Source organism: Leptonychotes weddellii, chromosome 5, assembly GCF_054177405.1.
Source record: "Leptonychotes weddellii isolate Sample4059 chromosome 5, ASM5417740v2, whole genome shotgun sequence".
Classification (NCBI taxonomy): Eukaryota; Metazoa; Chordata; class Mammalia; order Carnivora; family Phocidae; genus Leptonychotes; species Leptonychotes weddellii.
In genome coordinates, this window is record NC_138373.1 from 141875231 (window position 1) to 141895709 (window position 20479).

General features: G+C 39.7%; 1 pseudogene; it reads right to left on the reverse strand.

Annotated features, from left to right (window-relative positions):
* Positions 1-17804: 17804 nt before the first annotated feature.
* LOC115940251 (small ribosomal subunit protein uS14 pseudogene) lies at positions 17805-18128 on the reverse strand (annotated as a pseudogene).
* Between the last annotated feature and the right edge of the window lie 2351 nt (positions 18129-20479).

Consider the following 20479-nt stretch of genomic DNA (forward strand, 5'->3'; position numbering starts at 1 on the left):
ATGTACACATTCATATAACCACAATTTATATTTAGATATTTTGGTTAATATATTTTTATCCAACTCATATAATCTGGATAGAATTTGAGTTTGTATTTTGATCATACAAATTCTGATGATATTAATGTAAAATAGGCTTAAAGCAATTTACTCCTTTCTCATGGATTGATGAAAGTTAATGAAAACATTTTTAACAACTAAAATGAACCATATTTCTTCAAGTTTCCTGCCCCCCATTTCAAAGCTGAAGATACTCTATGTTTGCCTTTGCAATATGGTGAAAAATTAGCTTGAATTTAATAGATGGCTGCCTTTTTAAGCCTGGATGGATTTTAAGAGCAGTGGATAGTTACTAGAAAGAAAAGGGTCTGCAGGTAGGGATTGTGTGGGTTTGTCAGGCAAGCACAGTGAGGCATCCCAAAAATGTGTGTAATAGACTACCTCAAGGATTGTCTGTCAGGAACAGCCCTGACTTAGCTTGGCCACGAACTAGTTAAAGAACTAAATGTGGAAGAAGAATCTAGAGCATCTAGGTTTTTTTGTTTTGTTTTGTTTTGTTTTGTTTTTTGGTAGTGGGCCCCAGAATCAGAAATCCAAATGAAGAGAGCACATGAATATTTCAGTGGTGATCTGATGAGTCAACAGTCAGCGTCAAAGAAGTAGATGTGGTTCAAACATGAGAAATTTGCAAATTGTGCAGGAATAAACCTTTGTACAATGGTTGGATCTGCTATCAGATAGTTTAATTCCTGACAGCTGTGGAAGCTAGTGAAGATTCTCCTTGATAAGCACACTCACCCAGGATTTGTAGTGGAGGATTAATCAACAAAAGGCCAGTGAGTTCATATGCAGCTTAAGTGAACAAACAATTTCCTGTAATAAAAATTTATGATATAGGTGAACAAATAAAATTTTATTTAATAATCATGCTTTACATAAGCAATGAAATTATAGCAAGTTACGTGACAAAAGATCACATTTACAAGTTTCAGATAAGTCAGACTGATACCTCTTGGAACATTTCGTTTCTTATTAACTCTTAGTAAAAGCAGGGAAGTTCATTGGGATGCTCTGGGCTGCAAGTAACAAAAGACCCTGACTCAAACTGGTTTAAATGATAAGAAAATTTACTATTTCACAGATCAAGAAGTCCAAAGGAAGAGTACACTACTACCATGATACATTATTGTTCTGGCTTCGTTATCTGGTGAGTCTTTTGTTACACTTCTTGCCATTGGCCTTTTCCTCAGGTTTGCTAGGAGTAAAATGACTACTGCAGTTCCAACTCTTATCAGCACAGCAGTGTCCAAAAGAAAGAGCCACTTCTTCCAGTGTCCTCTTTTCAGTCGGGGAAATTTTCCAGAACCCCCCAGAACATCTCATGTCCTATTCCCCATACCTGGGATCCCTGCTCAGGCCTAAATCATTCACTGACAAGGGGAAAGAGACCACTGTGACTGGCTCAGACCAAATGGAATTCAATCCTGGAGGAGGAAAAGGGTCATGATCCCTTGGGTCAGTGAAGAGAGAGATGAATACCTGAATGAAACTAGTGTTTTGCCTGAAAGGAGAGAGTAATGGATGTTGAGTGGAAAACCAACAATGTTTGCTATAGTCCACCACTTTGAGTGCCCAATATCTCTACATACTTAAAAGGTGTTCATGCCTTTATTGAAATTATTCACGTATTCCCTAAGAGGAAGTAACTTATCAGGTTACTACATCCAAGTCCAGAATTGCTGGATAATGTAGTTTTAATACTATTATTATTTAGACATGGTAAGAGTGCAATCAAATCATTTATTGCACTCACAATTCCAAGAAAGAGAGTACACATCATGCCAAGATGGCTACATGGAGAAGCACTTGGGTCACGCATGAGGCAGATGGAAAGGGAAACTGGGCAAGAGGTTTTATTGTGGTTTCTGCAAGAAGAAATGGGTGAGGCAGGTGAACAGGTTTAGGATTGGCTAGTTTAAATAATTTAGTGGGGCAAAAAGGCTTCCCCTAGTTGCCTGGTACCTGGCCCTGGGGTGTTTAGGATGGGTATATAGTGGCCCAGAGCATGAGAACCCCACAAGGGAAGTGGTTGGGGTGTAGACTCTGGATTGATTGACTTGTATTTAAAAATCACACCCTAGGGAGGATTCCTCCTGGAGGAGGATGGAGAAGTTGACAAGGGAGGCAGTTGGCTAAGGCAAGGTAACTCAGGCATATTACTGGGTTGTCCAGAACCAGGTGTGTCTGGCATATGCATGCAGGGCAGACGTTAAAGCATCAAGTTTACAGAAGCTAGAAACATAATTCATACAAATGTTCATTTGTCTCCTCTGATCCATAACTGTGTTTGCTCTTCATGGTTCAGCAATAAACTACAATATAAAGTCTGACTGGAAAAGGGCAAGAGCAGAAAACCACTCCCAGTCACTTCCCCATAACGCATATCTTATCCAAACTACACAGGGATGGTGAGATTCCCGCCCGGGAGAGGAGTAAATTCCCGTCAGTCAATGAGGCTGACCCTATTTACATTCTCTTCAGGGAATGCCCTTCATCATGTCTTTCATGATCCCTGGTTCTGCCTCTTGGAATAATCTCCCAGTTTATTTTTTTTATAGTCATATCTGAAATAGGCATTTGAAAGATTTATTTCCTCAGTGCTGAGTAGCAGTATGTTAATTCAAGTTCAGAAGTCTGAGACTGCTAATTCCACATTTTAGCATTTGCTACTGACAACACCCTACTTCCTGGTAATGAATTTTGAACTCTTTTGGTTGTAGCTAACTGAAATCAGCTTTGAAGGTTTACCTCACTGAAGTATTCACTGGGATGTATTAAAAAATATTGCTTACAGAATTTCTGAGGAAGCTGGAGAATAAGCAGCCAGACGTAAAGCCCTAAACCACATCAAAGTTCTGGCCAAGTTAGGACATCACATAACACTGCCAGTGTTACCGATTGCTAGATGCCTCAACTTAACGTCATCTCACATATCACTGAAAAGAGCTACCATAGCATCACCATTGCCCCCAGAAACTATCTTGCTGCAACTGCCATTGCATTCACAGATGGTTGTCTACCATCCCTGCTTCTATAAATCACTAGATCCCCGTTCAAATTTTGGGAAGGGAACTTCTAGTTGGCTCATGCTTGGTCATATGCCCATACTTGACTGCAAAGAAAGCTAGAAAAGTGATTATCTGGAACTTTGAATTCTTATAGTGGGAGACTGTTTCTGCATCCTATCAAGACTTAAAAGGTCAAAAATTCCCCAAACATAGAATGGGGTTCAGATGCTGGGCAGCCAAAAGAATGACAAAAGTTCATTAGAATTTTTAACTACAGTAACAAGGATCAAAGCATATATAGTTTAATTTTAAAGACCTTTGCCCTACCCGGCTAATCTCCAAAAATGCTCTTTGTTCTTGGTAGTTTTGTGCTCATAGGAATTTAAATAGTCTCTAAACAACTTTTCCTTATCTTTCTGAGAAGACACTTTCAGCACAGTATTTAAATTCTCCAAACATTGAATAAAATTTTAACTTATATTTTATAACTGAAGCTAACCTAAGAAATTGAAGTCTATAATTTCTAACTTTCACAATATGGAGGCTTTATTCATATCTGTTTTCCTTTGTTCAAAGGACTCTTACAATGTTCCAGTTTCATGATTTAATTTCATTGGGATTAAGTTTGAAGAACTCAAAATAATATAATCAACCAGTTACAATTAAATAAGATAACCAATACTGATTTTTCCCCAAGAGCATTTTCTGGTTGCCAGAGCTTGCTTTGAGGATGAGAGGGGGCACATTAGAAGTACTCAAGCTTTTAATGGCTCCTTAGAAGCAGTTCTCAATCAATGACATATGGGAGTTGGTAGATACTTACCTCTGCTTCTTCATCCCATAGTTGGAATAATGCTGAGAAATGTTCTTGCACTTCCCTATTTCCCTATTGCTAGTTCCTGGAACCACCTCTCGGACTACTAACTTTCACATTCTTGTCTTAGTGTCGGTTTCTGGAGGAGGGGAAAGACCCAATATGAGCCATTAACTGAATCAAGTTACTTATGACACTCAGTTGTATCAATTCTGGACGAGAGCAGAAGATTGAATTTACTAGAATACTAGTTTGTTTGCTGTCTCCTCTCTCCCTCTTTCCCCTTCTCTTTCAGGCAGACTATACCATGGATTGAGGTGGGTGTTAGCACCCCATTTTATAGATAGAGAAACTGATACCAGAAGAATTTAACTATCTTTTCTAAAGTCATCCTGCTAATGAGTGTCCCATTGTCAATTTGAATTTGTGATTTTCTTCAAATGTCTGGTGATTCTTGACTCTCCACTAACATGCACTAAAAAGTATTTTTTGGTGGAATTTGCTAACTATGGGCTTCACTTTAAAATGATGTGGTTGAGAGTTGGCTGTTTCTTTAGGAAACCCAAATACTCTCACCTGCAAAGTAATCTTCCCAAGAATAATACTCCTGGAGGGAGACTGACAAGGTTCCTGGAGTTCTCAGAGCAGGTTGAAAAAGGATCAAAGTTGGGGCGCCTGGGTGGCTCAGTCGTTAAGCATCTGCCTTCGGCTCAGGTCATGATCCCAGGGTCCTGGGATCGAGCCCCGCGTCGGGCTCCCTGCTCAGCGGGAAGCCTGCTTCTACCTCTCCCCCTGCTTGTGTTCCCTCTCTCGCTGTGTCTCTCTGTCAAATAAATAAATAAAAATCCTTAAAAAAAAGAAAAAGGATCGAAGTATTCAATGAGCAGATGTTCACTTAATACTAGTGTTTTTAGCTTCACATTTCACTCTACCCTCCAACCATAAGTTGGAGCCATTCTGATTCAATTTCTTCACATAATAAATTTATAATTTCCTATTAGATAGAAGAGTTACCTTTCTGATGGAGGAATTGGAGATGAAGCTGCTCCATTTAAAGACTTCCAACTAATCATTGTTTTCAACCTTATGTTGCCTTCTGCTTTCTATGATACCTGCTACCTCCAAATTCTAAACTTCTCAGGCAGAGGCAAATCAGCTTGGTTCTTACACTTTTCTTGGCCAAGGCAGTTACTACCTGTCCATTGGATCATTTGTGAGTCTATTTCTATTGTCTATTTTTCCTCTTGGTCCCATTTTTTGGTATGTCTGGTAATTTTAAAATGAATGCCAGATATTTAATATGAAAAATTATAGACTCTGAATGATCTTATTTCCTCCAGAAAGAATTTTTTTTGTAGATTTGGTTAGAATATAGATTAGGAGATCACCTTAAGCCAGTTAGGGGCTGAACTAATTCAAGACTGAGTTTCAGTCTTTATAAGGTATAACCTATTTCTTTTTAATACTATTTCTTAGGATGTAACCCTGCATATGTGTTAAACTTAAATATTTTACTTTAAAAAGTCTGTTGAGGGGTGCCTGGGTGGCTCAGTTGTTAAGCGTCTGCCTTCGGCTCAGGTCATGATCCCAGGGTCCTGGGATCGAGCCCCGCATTGGGCTCCCTGTTCGGCAGGAAGCCTGCTTCTCCTTCTCGCTCTCCCACTCCCCCTGCTTGTGTTCCCTCTCTCGCTGTGTCTCTCTCTGTCAAATAAATCAATAAAATCTTTAAAAAAAAATAAATAAAAAATAAAAAGTCTGTTGAGTGATTTTAACAAATAAATCAGAATATGAGAGTTTTGTAAACATGTTTTTCAAACTGCATATTTACTTCCCAGGAGTAAGAGGAAATGTATGATGTTGTGGGAATATGGTGTTTAGCTAAGGATCAACATGCTACTTCATTTTGGAGAACAAATTCTATGCAGATAGGGACAAGAAAAATCATTATTTTTTTATTAAAACAAATTTCAATGCATTAATGATAGAACACACTATTTCCATTAATTCTTATACTAACTCATAAAATAGTTTTTCACTTCTAGTGAACTGTTTCAGTTTATGTACCCCAGGAATCGTTCTCCTCAAACTTAAATGGGGAAGTTTGAGAAGCAGTAATTGCATCTAATTTGCTTCTTCCTCCTTCCTTGTTGCCACAATGGCCAGGAAATTCAGAACATAACATCATAGAAATTCAATAACAATCAGTCCCTTTCATTTATTTATCCATTTAAACACTCTTATTCATAACTTCTGACTCAATTATTCATCTTTTGTATATGTTTATTTCGTTTTTTCTTATCTTCATTTATCAAACACGCCTTTTTTTGAGAGAGAGAGAGAGAGCACTCCAGCAGGGTGAGGAGGGCAGGGGGAGAGGGAGAGAGAATCTTAAGCAGGCTCCGTACCCAGCACAGAGACCCATGCAGGGCTCTATCTTGCGACCCTGAGATCATGACCTGAGCTGAAACCAAGAGTCGGATGCTTAACCAGCTGAGCCACCCAGGCACCCCTATCAAACACATTTTTGTGTGTATTTATTGCCTGCTTCTTTATAGACTTTTCGGGTAGACTGGGGCATAAATTATATCTGTGTATCTATCTATCTTTCTATCTATTTATTGCATTATTTTATTCATTGCCTTTTTTTTGTAAGCTAACTTTGAGTTTTTCTTTAAAGACAGTGACATGATTTGTCAATTTTGTGTGGCACTTTTATTAAAATCACTGATCTTATATAAGGAGGCTAGATAATGAATGCAAGAGACATTACTGTTTCTTAGGCTATTCAAATGGAATTATTATATTGCTGTACTTTAAAACATGTAAGGCACCTTAAAATACAAGGAAAACCATGAGTTGTATGCATTTGGTCACAGGAAATTAGTATTTTTTTTAGTTTTCCTTATGTAAATATTTTCAGAGGCAAAAACAACCCAATGTTTATTATGGATATTTTTAGAAGCATTTATATGTAGGGACTACATGATATCAGGATGATGTAAAAACATTTTTGTAAAGCAAGAATATCCTATCATGTCCCCTGAGTGAGAGAAGGAATATGTCACTCAAACTCATAAAAATATTTTTGCTATCTTATTACCTCCATACTGAATAACTTATTCAGCTCATTTGACTTTGGGTCCACAGTCACACAGCCAAGAAGGGGCAGAGCTGGAATTAAAGTCTGGACTGTCTGACTATTGAGACTTTGATCTTAACTACCATGCTGGTACTGAGAAAATTTAATAAGTCATTAGGCCTAGGAATAAACTTGGAAATTTAATTTACTAGCCTTATGTAGAAACATTTCTTTTCTGTTGATTGTGCCAGATTTTCAGCTCAAAATGCATCATCATATATTAAGATTCTTCTAGTACACAGAGCAATCATTCAATTATATCTTTCCATACAGCATTAAGGAAGAAACCATTCAGCCTCTCAGAGAGTGTGTGGTGAGCTTGAATTTGTTAAAAATCTTCCCACCCTTACACTAGTGTTAAGAATTGGCATCAACAGAATTTGACTGCAACATCTTATAAAACTGCCTAACTTCTTTATTAATTAGTATTAAAATGATCTATTTGTTTATTCAGAAAACATTTATTGAAGCCTGCTATGTTCCAGGCACCATCAAGGATACAGTGGGGCACAGGATAGACAAGGTCTCAGCTCTCATGGAGCTCACTTTCTAGAAGGGAGAGGCAGATCATAAACAAACAAACAAAAATGTCGTAAACATCTTGCAGAGAACTAAAACTGGGGACATAAAAGCGAAATGGTGGAGAGGGGCTTTGTCACTGCTCATAGACCCTTAAGACTCTTCATTTTAGATAACGGTTTTCTTACCTTGGAGAAAACTCAGCAAGCACAAAGTCTTCCTTAAACTTATCATGGTACCTTTAATAATTGATTCAGGACTCTTTCTGCTACTGATGGATGGAAAGGTCTGCATCTCCTCAAGGGGTTGGTTTGGTTGGGATAAATAGCTTTACCATTTGTAATATCCTTCTAATTATTGGATTGAGAACAGTTTCTGGAGGAACCCAGAGGTAGAAAGAGAACACGGAGATAACTTCCAACTTTGACTGACCTTGGGTATGCTCTTCACTTCGAGCTTTGGTGACATCCCCCATAAAGGAGGAAAATATGGTGACCCAACTCAAATGCCTATTATTAGAATTTAACGCACACATATCCTTAGGATATATTGCTCCTTGTATTCATTTGCTAAAGTTTCTGTAACAAAGTACACCAAATTGGGTGGCTGAAACAACAGAAGTTTATTGTCTTAAAGTTCTGGAGACTAGAAGCTTGGAAATCAAGATGTCAGGGTTGGTTCCTTCTAAGGGCGGTGAGGGAAGAGTCTGTTCTTGGTCTCTTTCCCTGTGTCTCTTTACATCATCTTCCCTTTATGCAACTATCTTTGTCCAAATTTTCCCCTTTTATAAGGACACTGGTCATATTGGATTAAAAGCCCACCCTACAACAGTATGACCTCAACTTAACTATGTATCAGTTCTGTTTCCAAATAAGGTCACATTCTGAGATACTGGGAGTTGGGACTTCAACATAGGAATTTTGGGGAGACTCAATTCGATCCATAACCCAGCCACAGAGAACTTTGTGCTACATATGATAATTGCATAATATTTAATGTATGTTCCAAAGTATTAATGAAAAAGACCCTCTTTCCAATTAAATATTTACTCAAAATGTTATGCAGTTTAAATACATCAACTTTTAGGCAGAATATCCAGTCAAGGGAGGCTTGAGAGGGAAAAAACCCTCCCTCTAAATTGAAGAACTAAGAAAATTAACATGGCAGATGAATGTGACACTAGCACATGGTGAGGTGAGTTTTATTTTCTCTCTGCAATGTGTCCATTATATTAACTCTCATGGTCAAGGTGCCTGAAGCTCTTGCAGCATTTAGTTTCTTTTCTCACAGGGCTCCCTGCCTTTGGTAGACTTCTATTACCCGTATGTAAATAGTGGTCCTGGTCCCAGCCAAAGCTTTCCATGTTAATTAGTTCCCATGAACTGAGTATAAATTTGTGGATATGATGGCTGATTAATTTTTATTTATTCTTTTTTCCTTCATTGACTTTTTAGATATTCTTTGCACCCAAAACTATACATCTAATCTTGATCTCACATGTAATCATCACAGTATAAGCAGTTTTGGTATAATTTGGGGAATAAAACCCTTTCAGGATAATGGAAACAAAGCACAAGTTAAGGACTTTGGCCCTTTCTTACCTAATCTTTACCTTACAGGATTCCCCTTAATGACTTGGTCAGGGACCCCTTTGATCACCATCTTTTTTCTTCAAAATGGCAATAGCTTCATTTTTTTTTTTCTGGTTGCACACATATAGTCCATACTTCTTGTAAAAAGTTCATAAAATATAGATATAAAGGCACAATAATTACCTTTTAAAAATATCTCCTTCCAAGCCTTTTCTATACACATATGCATATGCATGTATTTTACAAAATGGTGCCATAAGTGTGCACTGTGTAATCATCTCTTTACACAGAAAAATGTAGTATGAACATATTTCTTTGTGGGCAAGTAGAGCTTCTTATTATCTTAATAGCTTCATGGTATTCCTTGTGTGGATATGGCATAATGTATTTAATAGATTGACCCTCCAATCTTGATCCATGACATTTCCAGAAATTTTTCCAGATTTCATACCACTCTTTACTTATTTCTTAGGGGCCAGCCTTTTTTGGCTCAAATTGCAAGTTTTAGCAATAAAAATAGAAACCCAGGGCACTGACGCCTGAGACATAACTCCTGTCAGGTCACATCCTGTGCACAGTGCCACCGTTTTTCCACTGTGCAACGTTACTTGAACAGATTCTCAAAATAGCACTCCCTCTTTTTAGCATGCCAGCGTCTCACTTGTGTTATCTGGCCCTCCCAAGCGGCCAGCAAGAATTCTCAACTACTTGGCCTCGGAGTCCCTCTGTCCCTGTGCCAGACCAGACTTAGCAATCAGGGCATAACGTCGGGGAGCTGCAGGCAGTTGGACCTTTGGGACAGCAAGTGGGCATGTAGACACGTGGAGCCGGCCAGCTCCCTGTCTCCACCCATGACAAGAGATCCTGGTGTCATGCATAGTAGTGTTCCGAGTTGGGGATAAAAGGTCAGGGGTACAGGCTTATGGTGTGCTCTGAACCCAACCTAGCCAGCTCCCATTTTGTACTTGCTGTTACCTACAAATTATAGAGCAAATCTAGGGAGATTATAGATTTTTCAATTCTCTAATTTTCAGTAGACTTAGTATAACTTAGTAAAAGAGCATGGGCTTCAGGATCAGTCTTAAGTTCAAGACTAGATCTGCCATTTATTATCCATGAGATAAAGAACTCAAAAAACACTTGAGTAAATGTGTTGAAGGGATGTCTATGAATTTCAGTTTCCCCAGCTGTAAAAAGGGGATGATAATAGTACCACTTCACCAGGTTGTTGCGAGGACATTTGATGAATGCACAAGTGGTATATAAAAGGTGTTTCATAAATTAGAGCTGCCGCTTTATTATTCTCAGAAGAAAAAATAGAGTTCTTTTTTTTTTTTTAAAGATTATTTATTTATTTATTTGACACAGAGAGAGAGACAGCGAGAGAGGGAACACAAGCAGGGGGAGTGGGAGAGGGAGAAGCAAGCTCCCCGCAGAGCAGGGAGCCTGATGCGGGGCTCGATCCCAGGACTCTGGGATCGTGACCTGAGCCGAAGGCAGACGCTTAACGACTGAGCCACCCAGGCGCCCCAAAAATAGAGTTCTTCTTACTAGAATCAGTTTTAAATGCCCTTGATCAATTTACTTGTTCAACAAATAGTTATTAAATAGGTACTGTGATCATGCTATTCCTTTGCTAAAGCATAAAATCCCATTTAGAATAAAATGCAAATTTCTTATCTTGGCCCACATGACCCTGCATGACCGGGCTCCTTCTTGCATCTCCAACCTCAGCTTAGCTCTCCCCTTACCCCCTTAATGCTCCACAGATTGTCAGTTCCTAGGACCAGCTAAGCTCTTTTCTGCCTCAGGCCTTTGCATGTTCTGTTCTCTCCATCTGGAATGCCATCTCCTAGGCTCTTTGGATGACAGGCTTTGCCTCATCCTTCATGTATCAGCCTGAAGGTCACCTTCTCAGAGAAGTTATCCTTATGCCTAATGACCAACATTTATCCCCTAGCACAGCATCTTATTTATTTCCTTCCTACTACTTTTTACAATGTGTTTATTATTTCTATTTATATGCTTACCTGTTTATCTGTCTCTTCCACTAGAACATAAGCCCCATGAAGGCAGGAACCTCCTTTTTAAACCATATTTACTCTTCACTGCCTAGGACTGCACCTGTCACATAAAAGGCACTTGATAATTTGTTATATGGAAGAATGAATGAATGAATGTTTATTGTTTGAAAACCTTCAGGAATAGAAATTCTGAACCTCCGGTTGGCGCATTCTAGAGCAGACATATTTTGATGTGAAAAATTATTTTTATGTTGGGATACACTTTGTAAAAAAACTCCAGTATAATTAATGTACAGTGTCATATTAGTTTCAGGTGTACAATATAGTGATTCAACAATTCTATACACTATTCAGTGCTCATCAAGATAAATGTACTCTTAATCTCCTTCACCTGTTTCACCCATCCCCTTGGGATACACTTTAAGAAATGGATAGAATGTGACCTAGGGAGGAAAAGGGAGAGTCTGTGTCCTTTAGGAGACAAGCAATGAGGAGGACATTCCAGCAGCAGAGAATTTGAAAATTCGTTTTTATTTAGGGACATGAAGAGTTGCTTCTCCACCATTCTTTAAGTAAGGGTTCATGGTGAAGAGGATGGGGTTTGGGGCCAGGAGCCTGGATTCACATCCCTGCCCCACCACTTATTAATTGTATGACTGTGGACAAGTCAGATGATGGCTCCAAGTCCATTTGAGTGAGAAATGGCCCCCTGAGTCTACTACAGAGTAAGTGCTCAGTACATGTTAGTTAATTATCCTTTTATCTGCTGAAAAGATTCTTTTAGACATACGATTCCAAGTTTAAGATACACCGGTAAGGGGGTGCCTGGATGGCTCAGTTGGTTAAGTGTCTGACTCTTTTGGTTTTGGCTCAGGTCGTGATCTCATGGGTCATGGCATCGTGCTCCGTGTTGGGCTCCGCACTCAGCAGGGAGTCTGCTTGAAGATTCTCTTCCTCTGCCCCTCCCCCTGCTCCGGCGTGCGCACTCTCTCTCTCTCCCAAATAAATAAATAAATCTTAAAAAATAAAATAATATATACCAGTAGCAAACGCCGAGCACAGGGCTGGGTAGGTCAGAGATGCCTAAAAGTGGGGGTGCAGCACAGCAGAGTGCAGTGGTTCTCAGACTGGACTATGCACCCAACTTGGTTAGGGGGCTGGCGAAAATGGAGCAGGCTGTGCCCCTCCACCAGTTGCTGATTCAGGAGGACTGGTGGGGCCTGAGACTTTGCATTTCTACCAAGTCTCCAGGTGATTCTGATGCTGCTGGTCCAGGGACCACACTTTGAGAATGACCGACTAGTTAAATTCACCAGCTCCGGTGCCAGACGGGCCGCATTCAAGTCCCAACTATCTCATTTTGCTAGCTATATGATCTTGACTGCTTCATACCTCTGGCCTCAGTTTTCTTATCTGCAAGTGGAGATAATAATAGAGCCTTCCTCTAGAAGTTGCTATGAGGTTTAAATGAGGCCTTATATATCATATATAAGTTATTCAATACACATATAATCCATACTTCTTATATGGATTGTTTGATTATTGTTCAATTGCTGTTTGTCATTTGTTAACAAAAACCAATTACAATGAATTTATAACAGTGCTATCTAATAGAACTTTCTGAGATTATGGAAATATCCTACTCTGAGGTGTCCCCTTCAGTAGCTACTACCTGCGTGTGGCTATTGAGCATTTGAAATGTGGCTAACACAATTAAAGCACTGAATGTTTAATGTTTAATTAATTTTGATTAATTTAAATTTAAATAGACACATGTAGCTAGAAAAGCACAAATTTATAGTTACAGCTCCTCCCCCAGCCCTGGGCAGAGCCTCCTTGTGGCAGCTCTTTGGAAAACTGACAAACGCAGGGCAGTGTAAAGACCTGGGTGTGTGTGGATCTACTATTTTCTAACTACTTGACCTTAAGCAAGCAACTCAATTTCTCCGCAACACAACTTCATCTGTAATGTGGGAATAACACCTACCCTGATTCCTCAGAAATTCTCTATTTGTTCTGTTGTGATAATGTAAAATCATAAATGTAATACAATTGTAAGGATTGTTTTTTAAAGATTTTACTTATTTATTTGTCAGAGACAGAGAGAGCGGCAGGCAGAGGGAGAAGCAGGCTCCCCGCTGAGAAAGGAGCCCGATGCGGGGCTTGATCCCAGGACCCTGAGATCGTGACCTGAGCTGAAGGCAGATGCTTAAGCGACTGAGCCACCCAGGTGCCCCTGCAAGGATTTTTTTTAAAGCTTTATACCACCCCTTCAGATTTTCTTTCCTATGACCTGCTCTAAGGTCAATGGCTCTATCATTTTCAGCCTTCTGTGTCCACAGTGCCCAATAGACAGTAGGTCCTGAGTTAAAATGCAGCCTCCATGCTGAATGTCTTCTAGTTTGGCCTGCATGTATTGGTGCCCCAGGACATATAGTAAAAAGGAGGCAATATCTATGTTATTTTATTTATTTATTTATTTAGTAGTTTCCATGCCCAGTGTGGGGCTCAAACTCACAATCCTGAGATCAAGAGTCACATGCTTTACTGACTGAGCCAGCCAGGTGCCCCCCGCTTTTAAAAATTTTATATTATTTTAAATACACGAATATGCCTTAAAAATTTATCATCCAGAAGTCTTTTTAATCTTTATTTTGTCCCAGTTATAATTCATAGTTGTTTTAAAATTGGAAAATGCAAAATATTAGGAAGAAAAAATACAGTTCGTCTATAATCTCTCCACCTCATTAACATTTTGAAGCACTTTTTCCTATTATATATTAATTTATTCATTCATTTGACAAATATCTTGAGTATTTGCTATGGGGCCAGGCATTTTCTAGGTAATGGTAATACAACAATGAACAAACTAGACAAAAATCTCTGCCTTCATGGAATTACATTCTAGTGGGTGATATATGAAGACTCAGTAAAATATATACACAAATTAAAAAACTGAATCAGGCTAATGTTGTTTATACTATTGTATTTTCCATTTGTTGTTTATTTCACTTTATATTATGTTGGGAGCAGTTTCTAATTTTTTTTTTTTAACTAGGTCTGATCTTAACATCCATTGCCTACTGAGTCAACACATGGGGCTTGCTAGGGCAAAAGGAAAAATAAATACTTAAGTTATGTCTTTAAGAACTTTAGCCTGGGCATGGTGTTCTTAGGGGATCAGTGACTGTCCAGTGAAGGCCCCATAGGGTGTACCTTAGAGTAACCTGTTCAGAGAGCCAAAGAATCCCAAGTCTGGGACTCAATGTTCACATCTTGGGTTCTGAGTCTTCAGGCATCGCCATTTCATCTTGTGACTCTGAAACATTTCTTTAAGTCTTAAAAAGAAATTTTTCTGACGTCATCAGGACCCATGTTGTTTGTGGTCCACCCTTTTCTATTCCTGTATGACTAACCTCTGTCTAATTACTCTGCCCCTTTGCAGACTCAGATGAAAACAACTAAAACTTAAATCCTGAAAGAGGCTTCCAAGTCAAAGTAGTGAGGAGCATGGTGAATGGGGAAAGGAGAGCAAAGCTCATATTGTGATAGGGGGTTGTGGCTACTGGATAGAGAGACAAGGAGAGTTTGTCCTCTTTGTACCCTGGGCCACGACCACCATGGTCGTGTATAGGCATTCTATACAACAAATAGTGCCACAGAGCTATATGTGCTGAAGACGATAGCCAGCTTGTCTCACTGTTTCGAGATTTTACTGCCGATAACTTCAGGTGACATCTCTGCTTCTCTTTTGTTTCTTTCCACAATCTTCATCACATCCATTTGCATTGCTAATAGTCCTATACAAAATGCAACCATTAGCAATGAAATGCCTTGCTACTGGATGGAATGACAGTATAACGCAGTTTAAGAGTATGGATCAATGCTGTCCAATAGAAATAGAATATAAGCCATGAATGTAATTGAAAATTTTTCTCATAGCTACATGAAAACAAGAAATAAATGAAACTAATTTTAATCATGTCTTAATGAACCCTATCTAAAATATCATTTCAACATGTAATCAACAGAAAAACTTAATGAGATATATGTGCTTCATACTAAGTCTTCAAAATCTAGCATATAGCACATCTCAGTTCTGACTGACCACATTTCATGTGCTCAACAGCCACATGAAGTAGTGGGCACCATATTGGGCAGTGTGGGTACTCTGCAGCCAGAGTACCTAGGGATGTAATCTTAGGAAAGTTACATAACCTCTGTGTTTCAGTTTGCTCATCTATAAGCTGGGAAAAATGATAGTCCCAACTTAACTCAGAATTGTTATGTGGATTAAATGAGCACTTAGAACATTGCCTGACACAGAGTTGGCACTCAGTAAATGTTACCTTTTATTATCATCAGATATTCATTTAACCACATCCTTATAATGATCAAAGCAAACTATCAATAAGGTCCAGCTCTGAGCTTTCCAAATAGGGACAATATGTGTGACATTTTGCAAAGATAATCATATGCCACTCCAGAATTCCTATCTCACTTCAAACAAAGACTATCAAGGAGAGTTTGGTCTTGAGCTATACTTTCACAAAGATGGGTAGCCTGTAACTCAACAAAGTTCCTTATATTATTATTTTTTAAGTTCCTTACACTATTAAGTCTGCAAATAAATTTTTTTTCCCATTTGTGGAATAGCCCATAAGGAATAGCATGGAGGACATTAGGAAAAGGAAGGGAAAAGTGAAGGGGAGGAAATCGGAGGGAGAGATGAACCATGAGAGACTATGGACTCTGAGAAACAAACAGGGTTTTAGAGGGGAGGGGGTTGGGGGGATGGGTTAGCCCGGTGATGGGTATTAAGGAGGGCATGTACTGCATGGAACACTGGGTGTTATACGAAAACAATGAATCGTGGATCACCACATCAAAAACTAATGATGTATTGTATGGTGACTAACATAACATAATAAAATAAAATAATTAAATTAATTAAATTAAATTAAATTAAAAAATAAAATAAATAAATTTTTTTTCAAGTAGGCTCTATGCCCAACATGGGGCTTGAACCCATGACCCCAAGATCAAGAGTCATATATTCTACCAACTGAGCCAGCCAGGCACCCCTACAAATAGATTCTTATTGAATTTTCCAAATAAGCAATATCATATTTTTATTGGGATATAAAATTAGGCTCACAGCTATAAAATTATCCCAGCTTGCTTTCTGGTGATCTCTTAAGAGACTGAAACCATGATTCACTATAGCAGAAGATAGCACTTGCCTTCTTGAAACTATGGCTTACAGCTACAAATCTACATTAATACCACAGGATATATTTGAGGGTCTAAGTACCATGATATATTAATTATTACCTGGAGCTCTTTTATGACAGGTTTTAAATAAACAATGGAGTAATTCTACAACAGTTGTTTTGGGCCACTTAAAAACATATTTTTGATGACTCTAAATCTTTTTTTTTTTTAAAGATTTTATTTATTTATTTGAGAGAGAGAGAATGAGAGAGAGCACATGAGAGGGGGGAGGGTCAGAGGGAGAAGCAGACTCCCTGCCGAGCAGGGAGCCCGACATGGGACTCGATCCAGGGACTCCAGGATCACGACCTGAGCCGAAAGCAGTCGCCTAACCAACTGAGCCACCCAGGCGCCCTGATGACTCTAAATCTTAATTCTTTCATTCATTTACATATACAGTCATTCAACTATCCATTTATTCAGCAAATATGTATTGAGGGCTTACTATGGACCAGAAATTTTGCTAGGTACTGAGGAGTCAAAAGGAAGCAGAACATACAGTCTCTGTCCCCATGAGCTTACAGTCCAGGGGGGATAGAAATGTTAACCAAATAGTCACACAAATAAAATTACCAACTGACATAATTGCTATTGAGAAGAGAAAGGATTGCTTTGAGAGCCTATGAGGAAGGCATTTGATTTTGTCAGGGAAGTTGCTGATAGGGCTGAGAGTTGGATGAGTAGGAGTTAACCAAGTAGAGAGAGCAGGGAACTGCATTCCAGACAGAGGGAACAGCATGAATAGAAGTCCTGGGGTGGCAGGGGCACAGTGAGGGACAGAGACTGAAACAGTGAGGGCAGGCTGGCTGAGCTTTAGCTAGAAGTAGGTAGCGTCAAACATGTTTATATTTACATAAAGAACAATGGGAAGCTGTCACTGGGTCTCCAAAACTTAGGGATGCTTTTCTTTGCTGGGTCAAACTCACTTTGATTCTTTGTAATTATGATGAAATAAAATGTCAGGACACCAAGACATAGAGACCAGGCAAAGGGCTACCCATGGTCTTTATTTCTTATCAAGTGCAACCTAAAATAACAGCCAATCCAACTCCTGCATCTGGTCCTCCCTTTAGCTGCTCTTCTTCAGTTATCCAACCAATTCTGAGCCTTAGTCTTGTGTTTCTCTCAGTGTTTAGCAGAGCATATGATAGAGGCATTTTGATCACAGCTTATGTGAACCCCTGAAGAAACCAACTGTTCCAGAAAAAGAAGTGCAGCTCTTACATATTTCAAGTCTCACCAAAGAATCTCCATTCTGGGTAAGAGCAGAGGAAAGACATGATCAGATGTGTCTTTTGAAAAAAAAAAAAAAAAGCTAGAGGGGTGCCTGGGTCAGTTGGAAGAGCATGTGACTCTTGGTCTCAGGGTTGTGAGTTTGTTTTTTTTTTTCATAATTGAAGTATTTTTATTTTATGTACAATGAGTAGGCATTAAAGTAGGTATCTTGGATATCTGCAGTTATGGTAGGTTATCCTGGATGACCAATTCAAGGAAGTTCACTTAATCCAACTTAATGAAGCCTATGTCCTTTGCGTACTGACGGAAACACTGGCGGCACGTATTGAGGCTGTTTCCGGATCAGACTGTGCCGGTTGGAGCAGACGCGGCAAGAACGAGAACCCTGGCCAGATTTCCTCGGATGGCTCCAGTACAGCTGCTGGTGACCCATCTTGCTCTCTCGGATGCAACGAGGCAAAAGTCAGGGTTGTGAGTTTGAGTCCCATGTTGGGTGTAGAGATTACTTAAATTAAAAAAAAAAAGAAAAGAGAAGATAACTAGGTAACAAGGTGGGCAAAGCGTAGGGGGAGGGGGGTTAGAGAAGGTTAAGAGAGGATGGAGGGAGATGAGAACACTATTGCTATCATCCAGGCAAGAGGTGAAGTCAAATGTGAAGACAAGTAGATGGATCTGAAAGACAGAAGGTAAAACCAACTGGGCTTAGAGATGAAATGGATATAGAAAGTAGGAGAGAGGAAGATGTCAGGAAAACTCCTGGAATTTTTTTTTTTTTTAAGATTTATTTATTTATTTGCCAGAGAGAGAGAGACAGCGTGAGAGGGAACATAAGCAGGGGCAGAGGGAGAGGGAGAAGCAGGCTTCCCGCTGAGCAGGGATCCCGATGTGGGGCTCGATCCCAGGACCCTGAGATCATGACCTGAGCCGAAGGCAGACGCTTAACGACTGAGCCACCCAGGTGTCCCAAACTCCTGGAATTTTAAGCAGTATAACTAGATGGATGGCTATACTCTTCCTCAAGATACGGAGCACAGAGAGAACAAGATTTGAGGGGAGAAACACCCTGAGTGCAACTTTTGACTTGTGGAGTTGGTGATGCCTCAAAGATATCCAAGAGAAGAGGTAGTGTAAGCAGTGGTTGTTAAGGTCTGGGACTAGACACACACATTTTCCAAGATGTTTGATGGATATTTTCAGTCTAGAAGCTCAAATACTTCAGTCTGTGAAATGTTCTCGAATTATTTCTTTGAGGCTTTCCTTGCCTTCATTTTCTCTGTTCTTTCTTATTATAACTCTTATTATTATTCAGGTGTTACATTTGCTCTATTTTTCTTTTTTTCTTTTTGACATATTGTCCGGAAGATTTCTTCAAACTTGTCATCCAACATTTCTATTGAGTGTCAGAGAAAAAGGAATAAATGTAGGCTGGGCCTCACAAGGAGATACCTAAAAATTACCACACAAAACTGCCTAGTGGTTAACACTGCTGTAGACTGAATGTTTGCATCCCCACCAAATGTCTTATGTTGAAACCTATTTTTCAAGTCACCTTTGCAAACTCCTACAACAGAGTCCTGAAATATGGTGAGGAAAACCACTGTAGTCCCTTCCCTAGGCAGAGGGACCCTACATAACTCTCTGTGCCTCAGTTTCCTCATCTGTCAAAGGAGAGGAACAATAGTACATATCTCAGAGACCTGTTGCATAAAGTAAATCAATCAATACATGTAAAATGTCTATACATGTAGAGTAGTTTCTGTATATTTTGATCACTAAAAAAGTGTTAGTGAGGGCGCCTGGGTGGCTCAGTTGGTTAAGCGACTGCCTTCGGCTCAGGTCATGATCCCAGGGTCCTGGGATCGAGTCCCGCATTGGGCTCCCTGCTCTGCGGGGAGCCTGCTTCTCCCTCTCCCACTCCCCCTGCTTGTGTTCCCTCTCTCGCTGTGTCTCTCTCTGTCAAATAAATAAATAAAATCTTTAAAAAAAAAGTGTTAGTGATTCCTTTACCATTATTATCAATACTATTATATGAGAGCTGAGTGGCTGGTAGGAGATATTCCTGGTCCAGCGTTCTCTTGGGATGGTATCAGAGAGAGAGTGAATTGGTCTTTGAGAGTTCCTGATCTGTCTGGGATGGACGAATGTGCTACAGTGTCCTTTCTGTACCTCCCAGAGACTCATGTGGACCTCAAACACAGCTCTTGAGACTTTTTTAGGGTACACAGAGTTACCAAGCAGACTGAGGATTCCTTGAGATTCTAACCATCAGCCATTTAAACCTATCAATCCAAAAGATAATACCCTCTACCCTTTCAAGGAGCCCAAAGTAGATGGGATTTTTTAGCCATCCCTGCATCATAATACCAAGAGGACAAACTGAAGCAAAGGTGGCATGACCGTGATAGGGTAAGTGACATTGTTGATGCAGCAAAGCACAATCTCACAAAAAAAGCCCTGGTCCGATTTTTATTTAAAGAATGTTAGGCCTTGCTATTCCTGGAGCTGATCCATTTGCCCAGCAACCCTTGCCCCTTGCCCCTCACCCAGGGTATGATTTATGCATGACTGAAAGCACACCAGCTAATTCTCTTTGAGCCTGAACCTCTCCCCAGCTTGCCATTTGAAGATGGTTTATGCGCACAGAGCTCATCTCTGGAATGCTGAAAGAGCTAAATATTTGCCCTCTGGGCACTGCACCAAAGGCGGCCCCAGCTTTTTAGCTTTGATGGTTGCTTCAAGGTAGGATTTTGCAAATCTATCTCACTGCACGCTTAACCATGGAGACAGACCTCTTGGTTTTGGGGAGGCAAGCC